Source organism: Orcinus orca, chromosome 11 (genome assembly GCF_937001465.1).
Source record: "Orcinus orca chromosome 11, mOrcOrc1.1, whole genome shotgun sequence".
NCBI classification, from domain to species: Eukaryota; Metazoa; Chordata; class Mammalia; order Artiodactyla; family Delphinidae; genus Orcinus; species Orcinus orca.
This window is the reverse complement of record NC_064569.1, coordinates 19,754,190-19,776,671: the sequence shown is the minus strand read 5'-3', so window position 1 is coordinate 19,776,671 and position 22,482 is coordinate 19,754,190. Positions and strand designations below refer to the sequence as shown.

The following is a 22,482-nucleotide window of genomic DNA, read 5'->3' as shown; positions in this document are numbered from 1 at the left end:
ACTCAATCAGAAATGTGATTTCACATTTTCTCTTGGAGGGGAAAACTTGTCTACAGCAACCAAACTCCTTTTAAAGAATGGTGGTTTCCCCGTCGTTGTAAAAAATGACAAAATGCAGTTAAACTTCATTAAACATGCGGAAGGGTGTTTGGCCAGCCTTGCTCTTTCTTTCAGAGATGGAGAATGGGAAGAGGGGGTGTGGTTTGCTGGCCTGGATGTGTGGTGGTAAGGTTGTGGTTAGGTGAGCTTTGAAGAGCACGTCAGCCTGTTGAGCTTCTGCGTATCAGAACATATAGGACGTACCCATGAATATGTTCATGGTTGCTGAAGTTTACATCTTGAGAAAACCTGGTTGGTATTGACAAGGAATATAGTGCTTGTTTCTACGGACTAGTTGTTATACTCGTGAATAACAAGTGTTCATTCACAAAGTACAGAGAGATTAACGTCCTGAAGAATATGTCGTCGGTAGGGCCACAGTCAAGGAGTGTTACCTCCAGATTCCAAACCACAGCCCCTGGATGTGATTTCCTCTCTTGACAAAATCTAACTGCTATTTTCACTGTACATTAATTTTGATATCATTTTGAAGTAATAGCATGTATGGCTCTGTAGTCTCTTAACGTACACAGCCCTCTCTCTCTTTCCTCTATTTTCCTTGCTTTGTTTCCACCATTAATCTAATAACCAGCCACTTCTTGTACTGATTATCTTGTCATTGAAACCATAAAAGCCTATGGCAGGTAAACCTATGGCAGGCAGATGGTCGCCCCAGTATGTCAGCTGTCTCGGATGTGGGGTTTTTTTTGGGAGGAGGTGGGTACTACAATGTGTTCTGGAAAAAAAAAACACACAAAAAAAAGCCCAGATCGTACAATTTGAAATTTAACAGAATGTATTTGCTAACACTTTCAAAGTTTCCTTAAGACCAAAATTCATTATGGAAGCATCTTTTGTGGCGTATGAAGTGAAAGAGAAAGGGGGAAACTACGGTGTTGGAAAGAGTGCGGAGGTTGTTATAGTAGATTTTCGATAGCAGTGTTTGTGGCTTTGGCCTTTTGGTGGGTGTACTCTTGGTTGGGGTGACGGGGGGTGGGGTGGGGTGGGGTTGGGTGGGGGAGGCAGGGATACTCCCAAGCTATTGGTTGCTTCTGCTTGTTCTCATAGCAGCCTGAGGGGAAAAGTGCTTGTTTAAACACTAATATATTCTGTAAAACCCAACAATTATGGCAAGGTTTTTAAAAAAGAAAATTACATTCAAGATGAATGAGGGTATATTGAAATAATTATGTTTTAAGGTGTGTAACATTAAAAGATATTGAATACAATATTGACTGTTTTGTGGAAATAGCAATAATGAGATTCCTTTCACCTAATCTTACAATAATTGGGTTATTACTATGCAAATGAAGGTATTACTTTAAAAAAGTAAGGAAGCAAGACAGATCCTTGAGGCTGTCCTTTATCTATTCTTAAAGCTGTGCTGTCAGTTCTCCTTAGACTGAAGATCCTTTTCTAAACAATGTGGAGATGTTCGTTTCGCTCCGTGCCCCTGAAATTCCACTATAATGTTTTTTAGCTGCCACAGGTAGCAGATCTGTGGCTGGTGATCTGATATATTTTTTATAGCTCTTTGTGGAACCCAAATGAACAATTGAAGTGTATAATTATTGCCCACTGTCTTTTTTTTTTTAATGAAATGTTGTGAATTTTCCTGGCCAAGATTCTTGCTGGGGCCCTCATCTCCACTTTCCATGCAGCTCTATCATTATTGTGTAGTGTCAGGTGGTACCTAGGCCTCTCAAAAGCCACCAGGTCATTTAGGGCTAGCAGACCTCTTAGGACACCTTTGTGGCTGAGGAAGTGAGTCCGTTAGTCCTCAGTCATCCTCAAATCAATGGTCTGTCCATTGCTATCACCACGATGTCCATTTAAGCTTCTGTGGCACCCATGAAATGAATAGGAATATTTGGGACCGTTGCCATTTTGGTTCATGACCCAGGTAAATACCTGTGTGTTCAGCGGGGGAATGGTATTTCAAACTGCTGATTGCTGAGGCTTTGGGTAAAAGGCGATTATATTTCCTGAGAATGTTGCACGATTTTTACACCCTGCTTGTTGTATGAAATGCTCTCTGTATAACCAAAGATACAAAGTTCCATATTAAAAGTTCTCTAGTACTCCCACCTAGGGAAAGCATCACACAGAAGTCTTGGACTGAGCCTTACTGAAATCTCACAATGGACTTTTTGTAGTTTTAATGCTCTTCAGTAGTATATACTAGATTAATCAGAACAAGTAGATTTGAGGAAATCATGAAAGAAAAATTTCATTTACCAAGTACTTTTGGTTCCAAGGATTAGGAGGTCAAGAAAATGTAAGCCTTATCAGTTTATTTCAGAATCAGTTGAGACGTGAGACACTTTATAAAAGGTCATCAACAACCGCTCTTTACCATGTGTTCTTCTGTAGTTCTTAAGGTAGAACTAGGCTCAGAGTGGCTACTGCCCGTTATATTCCTGCCATTCTCTGTTCAGTAGAGAAAACTTAGAATAAATTCATAAAATATAGGTAACATTTTCAAACAATTCACAGTCCTGAAAATATTAATTTTAAATCCTTACATTTTTACAATTCAGCTAATTGGGTTGGCTTCAATAAATCATTGTATGTGGGTAATTTTTATTAGATTCCCCTGAAAAGGCTATTTAGGAAAGATGCAGAATTCTGTCACATCATTTGGGTTAGAATAAGTTATGCTGCTGTTATCAACAACCCTAAAATCTCATTTACAAGATCTGTTATGATTTTAGGTGATTCTGCAGGTCATTTATCTACCATATGCTGGCTTAGCTTTTGAAACTTCAGTTTTATGACACTTTTATATATACCTGCTTGCATGAACTCCCAGGCCAGGGAGGACTGAAGAGTTGAGCACTGCCAATTAAATGCCTTATTCCAGAATGATAAACATTACTTCTCATATTTCTTTGCTAGAACTAATCATATAGTCATTCCTAATGTCATTGGGATAGAAAGTATAGAGGAGAACTAGATATTGATCAATACTGTACACTGATCACATCCAGTATTTATATATTCCACTTTTTGAGAATACCTTTGAAATATGAAATGCCACTCTTGATGTGTGGGTGAAACTTACAGCAAGGAGTGTAATGAACGATTTTCATTAAAAGCAATATACATTTTGCCCCTATTCATTGATGCACCCATTTGTCTAGACTTCCATAGACCTTATTATTCTTGGGTTTGATGGGACAGGTTTTACCTTGACTAAGGTCACTGTGCAGTTAACCTTTGCAGTTAGGATTATAGTGAGCTTTTAAATTGTAGCTGTGACCAACCTGCGATAATGATAAACATTATAGAAGAATGCCCTTTGTCCAGGTTTGATGAGGGTTGGTGGCATAAAATGCAGCTAACAGTTTCTTCGGTTGGAAATGGGGTTATTTGATTTGTGAAAGAAAGAAACATTGGAATCAGTACATTCTTCCTCTCATTCTGATAGGATCTACAAAGAAAAGAGAGAACACTTTAGTATGATGAATGCCCCATTATCTTTTTTTTAATAAGTTTTTTTCTATGTCTGTGAGTCTTTTTTGTTTTATAATTAGATTCATTTGTATTATTTTTATTTTAATTTTATTTTATTTTTGGCCGCGCCACAGGGCATGTGGAATCTTAGTTCCCCAATCAGGGATCGAACCTGCGCCCTCTGCATTGGAAGCATGGAGTCTTAACCACTGGACTGCCAGGGAATTCTCTGCCCCATCATCTTTGTAAACAAGGCAGAATATTTGGAGCTAATAGGTGTTTAGCAACAATAAACGTTTGTATCTCATTTAACTTTTTGGGGGTAGCAAACAAGAAGAGAACAGGAGTGTGTTTGACCTGAAGGTGGGGAATGTTTTACTACTTAGGCGGGACAGCTTTCTGTCATCCTCAGAAGGTAACCAAGTAATTTCTTTTAAATATCATCGTGAACTCAAGAATTTAAGCATATTTGATGAGCTTGATCAATTGCAATTCTCACCCTTTTTGAAACTCAGATTGTCTCATTTTTGACCAACGGAAACCACTTCGAATTGGCTTCTGAGTACTTTTGACATAACTGTTGTCATCTTTGATAGCTTCCTTGCTATCTGGCGTGTCAAGATGTTCTGCATTTTGTACATATACTGCCCCCATCTACGTCTCTAAGCAGTCTTGTGTTTTGAGCACTAGGTATGTTCATTTCTACTGATTTGGTCATTATTTATAGGCCTAAACAGACAGTGCTATTTTATGCACTTAGAATATATGTGAGGTCTATCAGAAGTTTTACTAATATTTTTAGAGAGCCATATTTCAACCATGGAAGAGTATCATCTTCTAGCTACCAATCACAACATATACATTTAAAATGTTTCTGATCTTATTATTTCTTTGGCTTAATACTTTGGGCAGAGTCTTCTTTCACAAGTTTGTATTCATATTTGGCTCTCCTTTGGGTAGTGGTGATCAAATCTGCTACAAGTTACTGTTTCTGCAGCCTCCTATACATAGAGTTCTGCTTTCATTATTTTAGCTTAATTGCTTCATCTTGATCACCATTTACCAATATTTATCTGCTGCTGTGATTTCCTCAGAAGTTGTCATATACATTATATTACTTATATATTTCTGTAGTTAAGCATTTAAAATTATTTTTTAAGTGAGGGAGTGAAAAAAATAAGGGAGTAAACATGATCATTTTGCTGAGCTAATATAGCCCATATCATAGTTGGCTTAAACGGTTAATTGTAGTCCTGGAAACTGCAGCCCACAACATTGTTTGGCAATGAAATATAGAAAGTTACAGAGTTTATAACATTCGCTTGTTCAGAAAACCCTTTACGGGCTGGGCCTCATCATAAGGAACTCTTCACTAATATGACCAGGGAGTAAAATGCCCCTACCCTTAGCAGCTGTGTAGGAGGAAAGAGGAAGGGTGGAGTTGTAAAATCTAAAGTTTTTGGGTTTATTAGAACCTTGGTTATGTATAATTTTCTTGTGCCCTCGTTTGATAAGAATGCCTGGACCAATCTTGGTGACTCTGACAACTAACTACTCCATCTTTTCAGAGGATGGTGTTCTGCCCGTCTGAAATGGATCACCTGGATTTGTGCTTTCAGATACATACAGAACCTCCCTTCCTCTTATTTACCTGTCCTGCTTCCACTTTTTCAAGTCTTCTGGAGGCTCTAAGACTAACCAGAGGGCCATGAAATGAGATATATTATTGGATCACAGCCATTTGTGAGTGATGCACAAGTGTCATGGAGTATTTTTAAAGAAATTGGGGTAGTTTTTAAAAAAAAGCCCAACGAAATTTAATAATAAGAAAGATGGTATCTCACATAGACATTAGAGGTAGGGCAGATTATTGGGTTGAATTTGTCCATTGCTTTCAGCATCTTATCTCTGCAATTGCCTGAGCTCTGACCTCCTCTGTACGTCACCTTTATTCTTAAAGCCAATTGCATCTGCAGTTCCAGCTCTGACAACCATAGCGTTTGAGAAAGTGACCATCTCTTTCAGTGGTTCTCTCTTAAAAGTGAGGAAATGTTTTCCCAGAAGCAAATGTCACTTATGTTTCACTGGCCCACGTTGTGTCATATGTCCATTCCTGGGTTCAAACCATGTTTCCAGGGGAATGCCATTCATAGACTAGTATAGGTGTGGGTTCACCAAGCCATCAATGGAAAGGAGGATGGGATTACCATGATTGCCTTAAATTTGCAGGACCCACTGCAGAAGTTGGGCTCAATCCTTCATACTGCACTGCTCTTACATGCTGAGGAAGGGATATTGAGGAGAAAACCACATTATCTGTTACATTATGCCTTAGGGCTTATTTGTTCATTTGTATGTTCATTTGTTTGGCTGTAGCATGTGAGTAAAATAATGAGCAATTACTGTTGGAGTAAGAAAAAGGAGGGCTTCCCTGGTGGTGCAGTGGTTAAGAATCCGCCTGTCAATTCAGGGGACGTGGGTTCGAGCCCTGGTCCGGGAAGATCCCACATGCTGGGAAGCTACTAAGCCCGTGGGCCACAGCTGCTGAGGCCTGCGAGCCACAACTACTGAAGCCTGTGTGCCTAGAGCCCATGCTCTGCAACAGGAGAAGCCACCGCAGTGAGAGGCCTGCGCGCTGCAGCTAGGAGTGGCCCCCGCTCACTGCAACCAGAGAAAGCCCGTGCACGGCAATGAAGACCCAACACAGCCAAAAATAAAAAAAAAAAATGAAATAAATTAAAAAAAAAAAAAGAAAAGAAAAGAGGAAAAAACCCAATCTGATATAATGTATCCAAAGAGGTGTGATTTGCTGGTAAAAATCTTTCCAAAAATCCCACTGATTTTTATTATTTTTAAAATTTCACTGAGTGTGGATTACATGAGCAACCTAATGTTATCCCTTTGTACCTCTAGACGAGCTCAGTGAAAACCAACTTCTGTGAAGTATGGTTAAACTTGCCCTTAAGAGCTGTCATCTGCACTGAGTTTTTTATTAAGCCATCTTTCCATGGCTTCTCCTCCCAAGCCCTCTGTTATAGGTCAAAGTGTCCTGGGCTCTAGCAACCCATATCCCCCATATTTTTCTAGATCCATGCCTAGAATATTGTCTGTTCTTCCCTCCAACTTTCCAGATCTTTCCTGTTCCTCAAAACTCAGCTCAATACTATGTCTATGAAGCCTTTTGGTGACCAGGCCAGTCTGAGGTTCTTTTTTCTCTTTCCTCTGAATACTTTAAGTATTATTTTCTACTCAGGTCAAATCATCTGCTGTCTTTGAAGTAGTTAGATCACAGCTTCTTTATTGATATGTTTTAATGACTTTGTTTTTTACCCATCATCTGACAAAGTATGTTGCAGATATTGCTCAACAATAGAGTTATTTAGTTTGACTGAGTATTCAGAGATGGGTTGAACTGCTTATGACACTAATATCAGAACCAGGAGTTTCATCTTATTCATAGAGGAGGCCTGAATACTGTTTTCACTCTGGACTTTCAGTTTGGGCTAAGAGCTGTAGGATGAAACAAAGTTTACCAGCCTAATCCACAGATTGGTATGTAGTTCTTCTGTCTTTATCCATTCAGTCTTTAATATATCAGCTGAAGGGATAATTTGGGATTACTCTCTGTTTTCAGAATTTAGTATATTCTCAGGATTTTGCTTCTAATCAGGAATAATGTCTTTGTGTTGTAAAAAGTATCAAAATATTATGTGTTATCTTATCCAAACTAGATGTCAGTTATTTTATAGTATACATTTGATCCTTGATGGTACTGTGGCTGGAAAGGAAAACAAGTCCTCTTATGTAGAAATGTGGCCTATTAACAATGAAAAATGTATTTATAGGTTGTTTTTCTTTTAACAGTTCAGAGTCTGTCTATATTGAAGGTATTTGGTCTGTTCACCTACTGAGTTTTCACTGGTAAAAGTATAACTTCACCTTTAGTCCGTGAACATTAGCATAGGGGTTGACCCATTTAACTTTTTCATCTTAAAAATCACAAAGGCTTTTCAAAATTAGCAGGGGGCATTTACACAGCAAACTAGTGGAAAATGTTATGAGCTTTCTTTAGCTGGTTTGGTTTTAGCTGCCACTTTGAAGCTTTTACACTTCTTTCCCTTTCCTACCCCATCTCCAGGAGGTAAACAAAGAAACAATTTGCATCAACTATAGAAATGCCTCTGAGATCACTGCTCTAGGAGTGCTGGGGATTTGGAGTAGAAATCCTGAAAAAGAGAAAAAGGCAAGGGTAAAAGCTCTGTTGACAAGGGAGTTTCATAGGCATGTGGTGAGAGCACAACATTGGACGTGTGAATACAAATTCTGCAAGTTTCCTCTCCTCTTGTGAAAAAAAGTCTAGGCGTGTGGAAGTTCTGTCTGGTTAAAGAGTTAGACACAGTGGCAGCTGTATAGCTTAGTTTTTCTTTCTGATTCAAATACTTCCCTGTTGGAGTGTTTAGCACCTTCAGTTCTTCTTGTCCTGCTCCTCAGCACATGTGGCACCACTGGTTGGGAGGAAGGCTGATGGCTGGCTCTGTACCTGATGCTGAACGGTGCTTTATCATTTGGCCAGTCCGCTGGGCTTGAATGGAAGGGAATTTGAGTTCTCACTTTGGTGCAGACCATTAGCACATTCATCATCTGCTGGCGTCAGGTCAAGGAACACCCAAGTCAGCTCGTGAACCAAGTTTTTCCCTGGAGTAAACATAATACATATATTTGGCTAGGAGTTCAGCTGTTAAAAGATGATTTTTTTTTCTCGGTGGGATCAGGTATTTGTTCATATTTAGATAGCATCTAAGTGGAAGCAATTTAGACATTTAATCAAAGCAAAAATCTATTCTAAAAAAATAGGAAGACCTCATCATAGATTCACAGATCTGTGTATTTGTGTGCTCAAGGATAATAATAATACTGGGAGACGTTTCAGAGAAAAGAGATGAGTGGAAATAAAAAAATTTCATGAATTTGAGCCCAAGTAAACGAAACTCTATTATTTAATTATAGTAGCTGACTGTGAATATAAATGGGAGATGTAGAGCAAGAATTTTTTCCAAAGTTTGGATCATAGAAGATTTTATGACTAAAAGAGGAAATCTGTCACTAAGAGCTACAAACTAGAGGTTTGATCTTTCATAAAATAAATTGGGGAGTATAAAAAATATTTGGGAATTGAGGACTGTCCCTTTTGTATATGCTCAAGGATTTTTACATCTAAAGTGAATAAAAACTGCAGAATGTGGGAAATATGTCAGTGTCCTTCAAATTTGACCCTCTGTGATAGCATGGTTAGGTGGGAAAAAACTCACTGATACACAATGGAAAAGGACATGCTAGCTTTTACAATTTCATGTTGAGAACTTCTTGTGGGCCAGTGCCTGCAATAATATCCATGGTTGGGCCATTTATTTGCTACCAGTTGCTACTTTTGGCACGTGGGTACATTTAAACCCCAGAGTCTTGGTTAAATTCCAATGTAGATGAGTGATGATATTCCATCTGCCATGTTCTTTTTTTGCCTTCCTTAAGGAAATGAAGCATAACTGCATTCCCAAGCAGACTGTTCATATACTACAGATAAAAATTAATATTTTTATTCCTGAATGTGTGGTTCAGTGTCATCAGACCTCAGTTCTAGGCTCAACTCTGTCACTGACTCACTCATGACCATGTGCGAGTTAATTTCATCTCTCTGAAATGAATTTTCTATAAAAGGTGAACAAGAGCCTAGGTAATTGTTAAGCCTACTGAAAATTGTAACAGATTATGAATGGTTGTTAGTCCACATTCTTGATAAATGAAATAAGAGGAAAATTTTGTTCAGACTTCAAAAAGTTTTCAGATTTCTATTCACTTTAATGTATTAGAAAACATTCTCTTAAACATTATCTTTAAAGTTGTCTATCCAAAAAAGTATACATCAAATGACAGAAATATTGGTGTTTCAAATCAGAGTGATGTATTGTTTTCCCCCTGTCTAATTCCAATTCACATATCAGTTATCGTTTTAGTGGAGGTATGAATGTGTATGTAGTTCTAAGTGGGGAAAAACAGGAGCATTTGGGGAGGAAACAGGACAGTATCTCACATAGCTACATTTATTCTGATGTTTAGATTTACCAAATCCCACATTTTTGCAGAAATATTCAGTAGGACATGATTCATGACACCTTTCATTCAAACTGATAATATGATGACACCATCGGACTGTGATAAATTATGTAATTTGATGTCATACCTAAAGCAACCACTAAAAAAGCTGTACAAAGAGACATTACAGATAAATCAAAATTGAATTATAAAAAATGTTGAAGGAAGGAAAGAAAAAGAAAACAGAGAAATGAAAAACAGACAACAAAAAATAAAATTACTCGCTTCAAACCTAACATATGAATAATTACATTAAATGTAAATGGTCTAAATACAGCAATTAAAAGACAGATTGTTAGAGTGTATTAAAAAATAGCACCCAACTACAATGCTGTATCTTTATAAATTCTCTTTGAATATAATGATGTTGGCAGGTTGAAAGTAAAGAATGGATAAAAATGTATCATGCAAACATTAATAAAAAGTAAACAGGGGTTGCTATATTAATATCAGATACAGTAGACTTTGGAGCAAAGAAAATTACTAGTGACAGAGGAGGATATTATATAATGATAAAAGAGTTGCTCCATCAAAAAGACATAGCAATACTAAATGTATGGACACTAAATTACTGAGTTGCAAAAAATGAAATTTTTTAAAAAAGAAAGACACATTTATAAATATAGTTGAAGACTTCAACACCCCTACCTCATTAATTGATAGAAAACTAGATAGAAAATCAGCAAAAATATAGAAAACCTAACATCAGTAACCAACAGACTCTAACTGGTACTCACAGAACACTCCATCCCACAGCAACAGAACACATATTCTTTTAATGTAACCATGGAACATATAACATGATAGACCATATCCTGGGTCAGAAAGCAAATCTCAACAAATTTGAAAGAATTAAAATCATAAAGAATGTATTCTTTGACTACCATGGAATCAAATTAGAAATCAACAATGGATAACATGTAAATCTCTGAACACTTGGAAATTCAGTAACATACATTATATATATGTATGGGTCACAAAAGAAGTCTCAAGGAACATAAAAAATACATTGAACGGAATGAAAATAAAAAATACAACATCAAAATTTGTGGGTCACAAGTAAAGAAGTGCTCAGAGGCATGTTTGTAGCATTAAATGCATACATTAGAAAAAAGTAAAAGTCTCTAATCAATAATCTTACCTCACACTTCAAGAATCTAGAAAAAGAAGAGCTGAATATACCCAAAGCAAGCAGAAGGAAGGAAATAATGTTAAGAACAAAAGTTAATAAAATTGAAAACAGAAAAATAATCAAGAAAAAAAGCCTAGTTATTTGAAAAGAGTGATAAAGTAGACAAACCTCTAGCAAGACTGACAAAGAAAAAACAGATAAGACACAGATTACCAGTGTGAGGAATGAAAAAAAGTGTATCACTGCAGATCCTGCAGACATTAAAGGGATAATAGGGGATACTAGAAACAATTCTACACACATAAATGACAACTTAGATGAAATGGACCAACTCCTCAAATGACACAAACTTACCACAACTCACTCAATATTAAATAGATAATTTGAATAGCCCTATAACTATTAAGGAAATCGAACAATGTTAACATTTCAAAAAAAAAACCCACTCCACTCCCAGATGGCTTCACTAGAGAATTCTAACAAACATTTAAAGAAGTAACATCAGTTCTACACAATCATTTTCAGGAACCCATTCATTTTATGAAAGTGGTGTTAGCCAGATACCAAAACCTGATAAAGATAGTACAGAAAAGAAAACTAGAGATAAATATCCCTCATGAACACAGACACAAAGATCCTTAACAAAATATTAGCAAATAGAATTCAGCAATATATAAAATAACATATATTCCATGACCAAGTAGGGTTTATTCCAGGGATCAAGGTTTGTTCAGTACTTGCAAAACTGTTGCACAATTCACCATGTTAACAGGCTAAAGAAGAAATATCATATGATCCTATCAATTCATGCCGAAAAAGCACTTGACAAAATTCAACACCCATTTAGGATAAAAATTCTCAGAAAAATAAGAACAGAGAACTTCCTCAACTTGATATAAAGCATCTGAAAAAAAACTGTATAAATTCTGTAACAACATTACTCTTAATGATGAAAGACAATTAGTTCTCTTCAGATCAGGAACAAGGTCAAGAATGTTTGCACTCACCAATTTTATTTAATATCGTGCTAGAATTTCCAGCCAGTACAAAAAGACAAGAGAAGGAAATTAAAAGCATAGAGATCAGAATCGAAGAAATAAAACTGTCCCTATTTGCAGGTGACATGATTGTTTATGTAGAAAATCCCAGGGAACTTAAAAAAAAAACCTTCCAAGATTAATAGGTGAGTTCAGCAAAGTAGTAGGATATAAGATAAATATACAAAAATCAGCTATATTCCTATATAATAACAGTGAACAACTGGACACCAAAGATTAAAACACAATACCATTTATAATCACTCAAAAATTTAAATGCTTAGGTATAAATCTAACAAAACATGTGTAGGACTTGTATGCTGAAAGCCACACAGTACTGATGGAAAATCTAAATAATGGATTGGAAGACTCACCATAACAAACATATCAATTCTCTCTAAACTGATACACAAGTTTAACACAATTTCTATCAAAATTCCAGCAAGATTTTTTTGTAGATATAGACCACATTATTCTAAAAATTTTATAGAAAGGCAAATGAATCAGAATAGTTAGAAGAATTTTTAAATAGAAGAATAAATGGGAAGAATTAATACACCCAATTTCAGGATTTATCATATAGCTACCGTAATCAAGACTATGTGATCTTGGCAGAGGGATACAAATATATATCAGTAGAATACAACAGAGAACCCAGAAATTGGCCCACACAGATGTAAACTGATTTTTGACAAAGGTGCAAAACCAATTCAATGGAGGAAACATAGCCTTCTCAACAAATGGCACTGGAGCAGTTGAACATCCATAAACAAAAAAATGAAACTTGACCTAAGTCTTACAACTTTTACAAAAATTAACTCAAAGTGTATAGAGAACTTAGATGTAAAATTTAAAAATAAAATTTTTATGGAAAAAAAGGAAAATCTTGTTATAAAGCAGAAACTAACACACCATTGTAAAGCAATTATACTCCAATAAAGATGTTAAAAAAAGAAAAAAAGGAAAATCTTCAGGACCCAGGGCTAGGCAAAGCATTGTTAGACTTTATATCAAAAGCATGATTCATAAAATAAAAAATTGATAAATCAGACTTGAGCAAAATTGAAAACTTTTGCTCCATGAAAGACCCTGTTAAGAAGATGAAAAGACAAGCTACAGACTGGGAGAAAATATTTGCAAACTATATATTTGGACTTGTATTAAGGATTGGTATTAAGAGTGTAATCTTTCAAAACTCTAAAATAAAAAATGAAACAATCCAATCAGAAAATAAACAAAAAACATGAAGAAACATTTCATGGGAAAGGATATATACAGATATCATCTAAGCACATGAAAAGATGTTTGACATCATTAACCATTAGAGAAAAGCAGAATGGGCTACAATAAGAAATAGTGACAACACTAAGTGCTGACAAGGATTGCAGAAACTGGCTCACTCATGCATTGCTAATGGGGTTGTAAAATGGTACAACCATTTTGCAAAACAGTTTGACAGGTTTTTAAAGAAAACTTTACATACAACCACCATAAAACCCAGCAATTGCTCTCCTGGGCATTTATCTCAGAGAAAGGAAAACTTATGCTCACACAAAAACATGTATACAAATGTTTATAGCAGCTTTACTTATAATAACCTCAAACTAGAAAGAAAGCAGTGCCCTTCAATGAGCGAATAGTTAAATGATCCAGACCATAGAACACTATTCAGCAATATGACTGAACGAACTATTGATACACACACCAACCTGGATGAACCTCCAGAGAATTGTGTTGCTCATATAATTTTGTTTGTATAATATTCTTGAAATAACAAAATTATAGAATTTGTACATTAGTGGTTTCCAGGGTTTAAGAAGGAGATAGGATGGGAGGGCTATAAAAAGGCAAACTGAGGGACTCTTATGATGATGGAAATGTTCTGTATCTTAACTATCAATGTCAATATCTTGGTTTTGATATTGTACTATAACTTTGCAAGATGTTACCATTGGGGGAAACAGGGTAAAAGATACAGGGGATTTCTCTGTATTACTTCTGACAAATGCATGAAAATCTACAATGATGTCAAACTAAAATATTTGATGAAAGAAAAACACAACCTTCTAATGGCTTCTAGTTTAAAATTCAGAGCCTTTCCTTGGCCTTTTCCAACATCATTCATGTCCTACTTGTCTCCCCCTGACGTATCATGCTGCAGCCACAGTGGCCTTTTTGCTGTTCCTGCACATGTTCAGCAGGCTCTCACCACAGGACCTTTGTGCTTGCTATTCCCTTGCCCTGGAAAGTTCCTCCATCTGGCTTACTCTCTTTATCCTCCTCTCTGCTCATAAGTCACCTTATCGGAGAGGATTTTTCCTTGAATAGTCTCTCTAAAGTAGCACCCCTGTCACAATCTATTCCCTTACTTGGATTTCTTTGTCTTCTCTCATCAGAAACAGGTTTGATACTTTGAAAAATTCCAAGTTTTTAGGATAGGAACCTTAAGTTCCCTACTATGCCTACTCTTTTCTATGTTTTCTTCTGGGATTTGGAGCATTTGATTTTCAAAATCAAACCAAACAAGCTGATTCATTTTATTTTCTTTCCTTCTGCTGATGCTTCTGTAACTTTCTAGACGGAATTTAAGAGTTCTGTGGTAGTGGATGTTGTGTATTCTGTCAGGTTCAGTCTATCACAATCTTCTGGCATTTCTCCAAACAGCTAAGATTTGAGAGTCAACTTCCTCACACCGTGAATCTGCCTCTAAGTGACTTAGCTCTAATTCTCTTCTAGGCTTGTTAATCAGTTCACAGTGTAAAGACACACTTTAAGAGGATCCTTGGAAGTCTTGGACAAGCTTCCCCGCATGTGGCAGGTATGTGTCTACACACTGAGTGTGCAAGAAATGTAACTTGCACACTTCTATAGTTAAATCTATTCTTCTATAGTTAAATCTAAATTCTATTTATTCTTCTATAGTTAAATCTAAATTATATTTTAACCCTTCATTTAACCATGTGGACTCAATTTGAGGTAGCATCCTAATTCTAGGTAAGGTTTTGAGGGTGAGGGGTGACATATCTGCTCCTAGGCTGTCATCTCTCTATGAGTCATGTTTGTCCTCTCATCCTTTGTCAGTACTTGTGAGCCATTGCTGAGGCACACTTTGGTCCTCCTTCGAGGGTCTTCTCTCCTTCTCTTGGCTTCTTCCAGATACTTCCTGGGCACATGAGGGTGTGCTCCTGCTAAACTGGAAGAAACTCTCTGGGGTGGCATAAAGCTCTTTGCTCCTTGCATGCCACTCTGAAGCACGTGGTCCTTGTTCTTTTGCTTCCGAGGCATGCTATTGTGGGAGGTCCTTGGCAAATCTGGTCAGGTCCATCTACCCGGACATATCACTTGGTCATTTTCAAGGTCCAGACTCCATCCAAGAAAGAAAATCCTTTCCACCCTCCATTATCTCCCACCAACATATTTGGGATTTCTCTCTGTAACAGTACTTCGAACAAGCACAACTTAGGAAATTGTTTACTTTTTTTCTTGTTGTTTCTTTAAAATGAACTGGGGAAGGGGGGTGGGTATTCCCATGCCTCTGGATGAAATTTAGGTCTCACGTAGGCTCCATACCTAATAGGGATTACCCTTAGATTAAAAAAAAATTTCTATCCACACTTTAAATCACAGACATTCAGAAATTAGAATGTCCAATCTCAGACCATAATTGTGGCTTCAAAGTGCATGTAATATCAAACCATCTCTCCTCCTCTCTCTGAGGCCCATTTTGTGGGTTGGGCTATTGCAGTGGGAGAGGGTGTGCTGTTTTCTTTCTCTCTCTGTCACCTCCGCCCCCATTTGCTAGCTGCTGTTGCTAAACCCTTAGGGGTTGGAACATGGGAAGGAAAGGGAAGAGTGGCTTAGGGTTGTTTCTTACATGCACTGGTACTATGTTATGCTGGCTTCAGCTTTCTGGGCCTGGCAGATGTTTAAAACTGATAGTCACTTGGCCACTTTGGGGGGACTTTGGTTGCTTCCCTTGCTGGACCCATTTGTCTTCAACTCTCCTGACTTGGACAAGGCTTCTCCTTCAGCTGTCCACTTCCCACACAGCTCCTAGTTTTCAGCTAATCCATCCCACAGGAACTCCTATTTAGTGTATCAGGAACACTTCGCGATGGTCATCTTGGGCTTCAGTCTGGCTCTCTCATCCCTGGCCCACACCAGCTTCATGAAAACATGCATCTCATGAACCTCCAAGGGCAGGAGGAGTTGAGGGTACTTCTAAAATTCCAGAGCTGCTCCTAGCCTGACCCTCTTGTCCTCCCGATTTCCAAGGTGGGAGCCAGTCTGCCGTCCATTGGGTTTCCCAAAGTCCAGCCTGTCTAAATTATTCCTTTGAAGCCTCTCTAAAGATTTGAGAGAGAAAATAGTCCCTTCCATCCCTCTTGCTTGGGGTGAGGTGGGACTTGCCATAGGGCAGCAGCTCAATCCAAGAACCATTTCACAACGCTTTTCCTCTCCTCTATCCTTTTGATCCTTTACATTCTCTGGTTGGCTTTTAGAACCATCCAACCAGTTCTTATGATTTTTTTTTTTTTAATCTGGATTTTGATCTAGCCCTTTACTTTGGGATTTCATGCCTGTTCAATGAAGGTGCCTCAGTTGAATCTTGCAGTCTAATATCTGGTCATTCTAGCCCCACTAGGAAGAGTTAGGGTGGTGGGGAGAGGGTAAAGTTTCAGCCACCCACCCCCAACTTGGCTTCTAGATGCACTAATGTCCGTACATGCCTTGACTACCTTATTCTCCACTCAGAGGTGTCTAGATCTGCTCTTAGCTTAGTAAATAAATAGGAGGGTCTCTTCTAAGTCTGTTTCCAATGCATGAGAATCATTCTAATTTCTCAGAGCGTCTTAGGCTTTTGAAACTCGAAAACCAATAATTGACATTCTTCCTTCCCCCATGCTTCCCTGCTCTGCCAACAATTTTCTTATGAAAATTGAGTGTAGAGTATAGCAACTTGGCTGACTGAATGGAGAAAGAAGCAAGATTCAAGGAAATGAGATAAAATACTTCAAATATTATACCCTATATGATAAAAAATATTGCCTGCCCTCTTTTGAGTATCTATGATGTGATTTTTAACCCTTAGAATGGCGCTGCATCCTTTATATTAAGGATTTGACATTTGAGGAAACCAGGTGTATTAGTTTGCTAGGGCTGCTGTAACGAAGTACTACAAATGGGGTGGCTTAAACAATAGAAATGTATTGTCTCACAGTTCTGTAGGATAGGAGTCTGAAGTCAAGGTATTGGCAGGGTTGGTTCTTTCTGAGGGCTGTGAAGGAAGGATCTGCTCTGGGCCCCTCTCCTTGGCTTGTGGATGGCGTCTTCTCCGTGTCTCTTCACACTGTCTTTCCTCTCTGAGTGTCTGCTCTATGTTCAAGTTTCCCTTTTTTCTAAGAACACCAGTTATATAGGAATAGGGCCCACACTAATGACCTCATCTTAACATAACTAATTATATCTGCAATGACCCTATTTTTAAATGTTACACTCTGAGATACTGGGAGTTAGGACTTCAACATGTGAATTTGGGGATGGGACACAATTCAACCCATAACACCAGGGTTCAAAGAGGCTCAATAACTTGAACGTCACACAGACCTTGAAATGCCATTGTGGGGACTCCACGCAATGATGGTGTGATTTTAAAGTTACGTTCTTTCTGCTGGACTGCACTTCATCTCAGGTGACTCTTGCGTGCAGCCCTGTGCAATGAGGAGAATGCTGTTATTCCTTTAAACAACCAAACCAGACTGGCTGGGGCATGGATCCACACAGCAAAGGAGTTCAGACTTAGACATAGATCATACTATCACAAGAACTCAGAATAACATCTTAACACAAAGGAGGAACAGGAACATGTTTGTGGAGAGGTTCAGTCTAATACCATCATACCGTAGGCTAGAAAATGAAGTTATACCTGAACTAGGGGTATAGATTATGAAGAATTCAGCTGGCTCTGAAACTACTAAAGTGGTGTCAATGTGAGTTCGGTGATGTTATTCCTATGGCCTGTGGTTTGCATTTTTGGTGTTCTAGACCTGTATTCATATCTAAATATGCTGTGTGTACATGGTCTACTCTATGTAGAGCATATTTAAACAATGTGTAATAAAACAAAATATTTAAAGAATGCAAAGGAAAAAGAATAAAATGTTTGCTATAAAGTTCCTGCAGGCATTTACTGGATAGTGATAATGATAGTTTTACTAAAAAAAGGATAAAATACGTTCAGCTTCAATGAGGATTATATTTAGGCGAATTATCAGATTATTTTGGATATTTTCTTCATAAAAGCAATTCTTTAGTGCATCCTATGTGGAAGATAGAAATTGTAATAGTGATTTGGAAACGTGGCTTCATGCATATGAACATAATTTGAGTCTTGTAGTATTTAGCACTGTTCTATTCCAGATGGCAAACCATTTTTATTATTCCTTTCAGTTAGTGCATGAAATATATACCTATGGAAATAAGTCCATTATAAGCTTTTCCTTGCCAAAACTCTAATAGATGCTCACTTACTGAGAAATATGTGTACTGAGAAATATTTAAGAAAAATACACTTTAATGAAGCTGCACTAATGATATGTATTTAGCTAATTGTATACAGGAATCTAAACATGATTTCAAGTAAAGTAGACTGTTGGCCATGTAAATAAACCTGGCACAGGTATGCAGAATTTTAAGAGAATTAGATAGCAGATCTAATGACAATTAGAGTAAGCCTCAAAGAAATATTTTATTATAAATTAGATTTCCCATTATAAAACAAATACAGCCACACAGCAAAAATATTTTAAAATAAGGGTAAAAAATTACTAACAATACCAATGACCAAAAGCAATAACAGTAATCTTTTGATATCTTTACTTCTCTTCCTTTTTCATTCATTTGTTCAGCTAAGGATTACTGAGCACTTAAGGCAGGCACTTGGGAGATAAAGATGGCTAGGACAGGGTTTCTGCCTTGAAGGAGATTTTAATTTATCAGGGGAAACACACCACGGATGAGTCCTTATAATAGGTCGTAAGTATAATACTGGAGGAGAGTGGGCCAAAGAACTTGCTATCAACTCTATTGTCAGGTCCGGGAAGACTTTAACATGTAAGTTGGGACAGAAACGTTAGAAGGAATCTGTTAGCCAGAAAAGAGAAGAAAACACACTGCAGTTAGAGGAAAGAACATCTGCTGAAATAACATCAGAAGGAACTGTAAATATTGCAGCACGTCTGGAACTACAGAAATTGAGGTTGGAGAAGTAGGTGGAGGTGATATCATGGAAGGATTTGTACCAATTATACTACTGGCAAGAAAGATTTTCAAGTAGGGAAGGGATATGTTTAGAATTTCATTTTAGAAAAATTGTTTATCAGCAATATGATTGGATGGACAGCTTAAAAACTGCGACGCTCAGGAGCTAAGGGTTTGGTAAGGAGTGAGATATACCAAGAAGCTGAAATAAAGCCTAAATAAAAACCACTTTGCTTGCATGGGCCTCTAGCAATATTTTGGGGGAGACTGTAAAACGTGTTCTTGTGGTCCTGTGTTTTTATAAAATTTGCCAAGAGTATGAGTTTTTAACTTCAGTTTGTTAGGAGTGCTTCCTCTTTCTATAATATTTCCTACCCCTCTGTTATGCTTCTCTTCATGTTGGGTAGCATTGGTAACACACATTTTGTATCCACAATTTTACCTTGTTTTTCTTTAAAGAGCCCCCAAATTGTATAAGCTTAGGCCTCACTTTTCAGATCTAGTCCCAAGATGATATTGAAGGAATCCAGAAGAGGGATGACAGATTCTTAAACCAAGATTGTAGCTGTAGAGATGAAGTAGGAAAAGATGTGGAAGACTAAGGGGGAGAAATTATTGGCTCTGTTGGTGTGAGGGAAAGGATAGTGCCAAGATTTCTCCCTTCTATAACTTGATGAATTGTAAGGCTGTTAACAGAAAAAAAAATGCTAGAGTCAGGTCACTGTTGAAAGTAACAGTTTATTGAACATCTTTATGTGTATGTATGTTTTCACATTTTTGGATTTACAAAAGTTGATTTACTATATCAAAGTGTGTAAGTATTTTAATGCATTTTGTTATCTGTTACCAAATTGCTTTCCAGATAGACTGTGCCATTTAACACTGCTATAGTTAGTGTAGACATGGGTTTTCTTGTCTACACTTCCACTAGCATTGAACATTATAATTTTAATTTTTTTAAACTAAATTATTGGGTAAAATCAGTACCTCCTTTTCATTTTTCTATAAGGTGAGATAAATGTGATCTGTTATTGTGAGCTCTCCATAGGAATCTGTTTTTCAGGGGTAGTGATTGTGGTTTTTTCCTGGTAGTGATTTAGGAAGCATTAGGAGGTAGTCATGAGTCTTTTATGAGAGCAGTCATTACTATACACTCTAAATGCGTGCATACATATCTATATTATAAAAACTAGAAATATATGAGGCTAAAACAATTTTGTAGATTAGATTGTTTTAGACCAGGTGTCAGCAAACTTTTTCTTATAAGGACCAGATAGTAAATATTTTAGGCTTTGTAGGCTAGTAGGCGAAATGGAGGATATTATGTAAGTACTTCAAGAGAGGAAAAAAATTTCCACAAAATTTTTATTGACATGGTTCAAAATATAATAGTAATAATTGAGGAAATTTTTTTTGAGGAAATTTTTAATAATAGAAGTCTTATAATGAGAAATAATTGAATTCTTTTTTGGGAGGGGAGACATTTCACTTAATTGTAGTTTAGTGTTAATGTTCTCTATCATCATGTTGATTATAAATGTTCATTCATTAAACAATTCTTATTTCATAGGTAGTGAGCTGGATCACAGGCCATACTCCTGGTTTAGACAATGACATTTATGTCATTTTCCTGTTAAAATATTTGGTTTGATAATAAGTTTCATTTCTGTTGCATACTTTATTTGAACCTCTGGCAATCTACAGCTTGCAAAACACTCATCAAAATGCGTGTGTGTGTGTGTGTGTGTGTGTGTGTGTGTGTGTGTGTGTGTGTGTGTGTTACATGTATGTGATGTGGCCATTTTATTCTTTATAGCCAATGCAATTTAGGATGTATTTGGGGTAGCAATACTATTACAATGAAGCATTTTGTCTGTTTAGATTAAGAGACCAGAGAAGTGAAACAGGAAACTAGACTTGGCAGGTACAAATTTGGTCTGTTGGTATATGTATTGGAATGATTTTGAATGTTCCCTATTGTTGACTTTGAGTTGACTATAATTGGTTCTGTGCATTAACGTCTGCTTCTAACCATTGAGGGTTTGTGCTGTGGCTTTAGCTTTGCTCTTGCTCAGCTACTTTCTAAAAGGTCTTATTTCTTCTTCTACCTCCCTCAGAAACTTGATGTCTTGAAATATTTTTTTATAATTCACATTTCATTTGCTAAGAATTCTTGTGGCAGCACCACCCAGTTCCTATGGTTTCAAGAAAGTAAAGGAGGAGGAAGGAAGAAAAGAAACAAAATAGAAAGACATGGAAATTTAAAAAACTAATAAGCAGATCCTTTCGCCCACTTTAGAGATTGGGATATCCACCTCCAAAGTTTCAACTGGAATTTGATTCCTAAATCTAAGACCAATTTTCCCTTAAACTCTTAATGAGAAGTTTGAGGAGTCAGTAAAAACTTCGGTAAGTTTAGTTACTTTCACAAATATGCTGAGTTATGGATTGGATTTAAGAACTGACAGTTGGACTCCAAGTTTATGTTTTATCTTTTTAGTCAATATGAGTGCACAGAATTAGTATCTTTCTAATGCATATTCAAAGATAATTCAAATGGATGAACTCAATATGAAAACCTCATATTAAAAAATATAGAAAACTTTTCTTACCTTATGAGTACATAGAATATTTTGATTTAATATTTTGTTTAGTGGAGAAATATGCTGTACCTATTTATACAACACACACAAGCTTTGTGTAATTTTTAGAGATAATGTATTATTAGATTACAATTTGTATGTTTCTGAGAGTCAGCACAGGAGAAAATTCCATCAAAATTAAATTTTGGAATTACTTTCTTCTCTTATTTATTTCCATAGGCTCTTTGGAAAACAAGGTTCCAAATGTGTATTTCCACAGTCTTCCTGCCAGTGGCTACCTCAGCACGCTCTTCTCAACAATTATCTTGTATTTTAGCTGCTGAAATATGTGACAGTTTAAACATTTTTGTTTAATTCCACATTTTCTTTATACTTTAGCTGCAGAAGGGCTTTGATTTTTTAGAAGATGGTTGCTAACAGTTTTATAATTCCAAAAACAAAATTTGCTCCAAATATTCTTTTGTATGGTTTCTGAATTCTTCAATTATTGTTAATTACCAATTGTACTCACTGTGTCTTAAAATAAGATCCTTTTAATAGATATTTATAATCACAATTATTGACAAACATCTGATATTTACTATTTAAAAAACATTTGTTCCACCAGAAAAGAAGTAAATTATTTCACCAGAGGCAAAACTAAGCTTCAGGGCCCTTCACTCCTATGAGTTCTTTCCCAAGTTCAGAGACCCTGTAGGCAATGTGTTCAAATAATCATATATTTTGTAAAATTTGCAATCTAAGC

General features: G+C 36.7%; 1 protein-coding gene across 6 annotated transcripts in view; it reads left to right on the top strand.

Moving 5' to 3' along the window:
- Nucleotides 1-22,482, top strand: part of SOX5 (SRY-box transcription factor 5) — a 992,020-nt gene that overhangs the window by 119,091 nt on the left and 850,447 nt on the right. For 4 of the 6 annotated variants that reach the window (XM_033430322.2, XM_049694191.1, XM_033430321.2 and 1 more), the window contains exon 2: nt 14,611-14,692. The exons of the other annotated variants lie outside the window; for them this stretch is intronic. The gene's annotated coding sequence lies outside the window, so the exon portion shown is untranslated. The remainder of the gene's footprint in view (nt 1-14,610; nt 14,693-22,482) is intronic. 6 annotated transcript variants of the gene reach the window in all.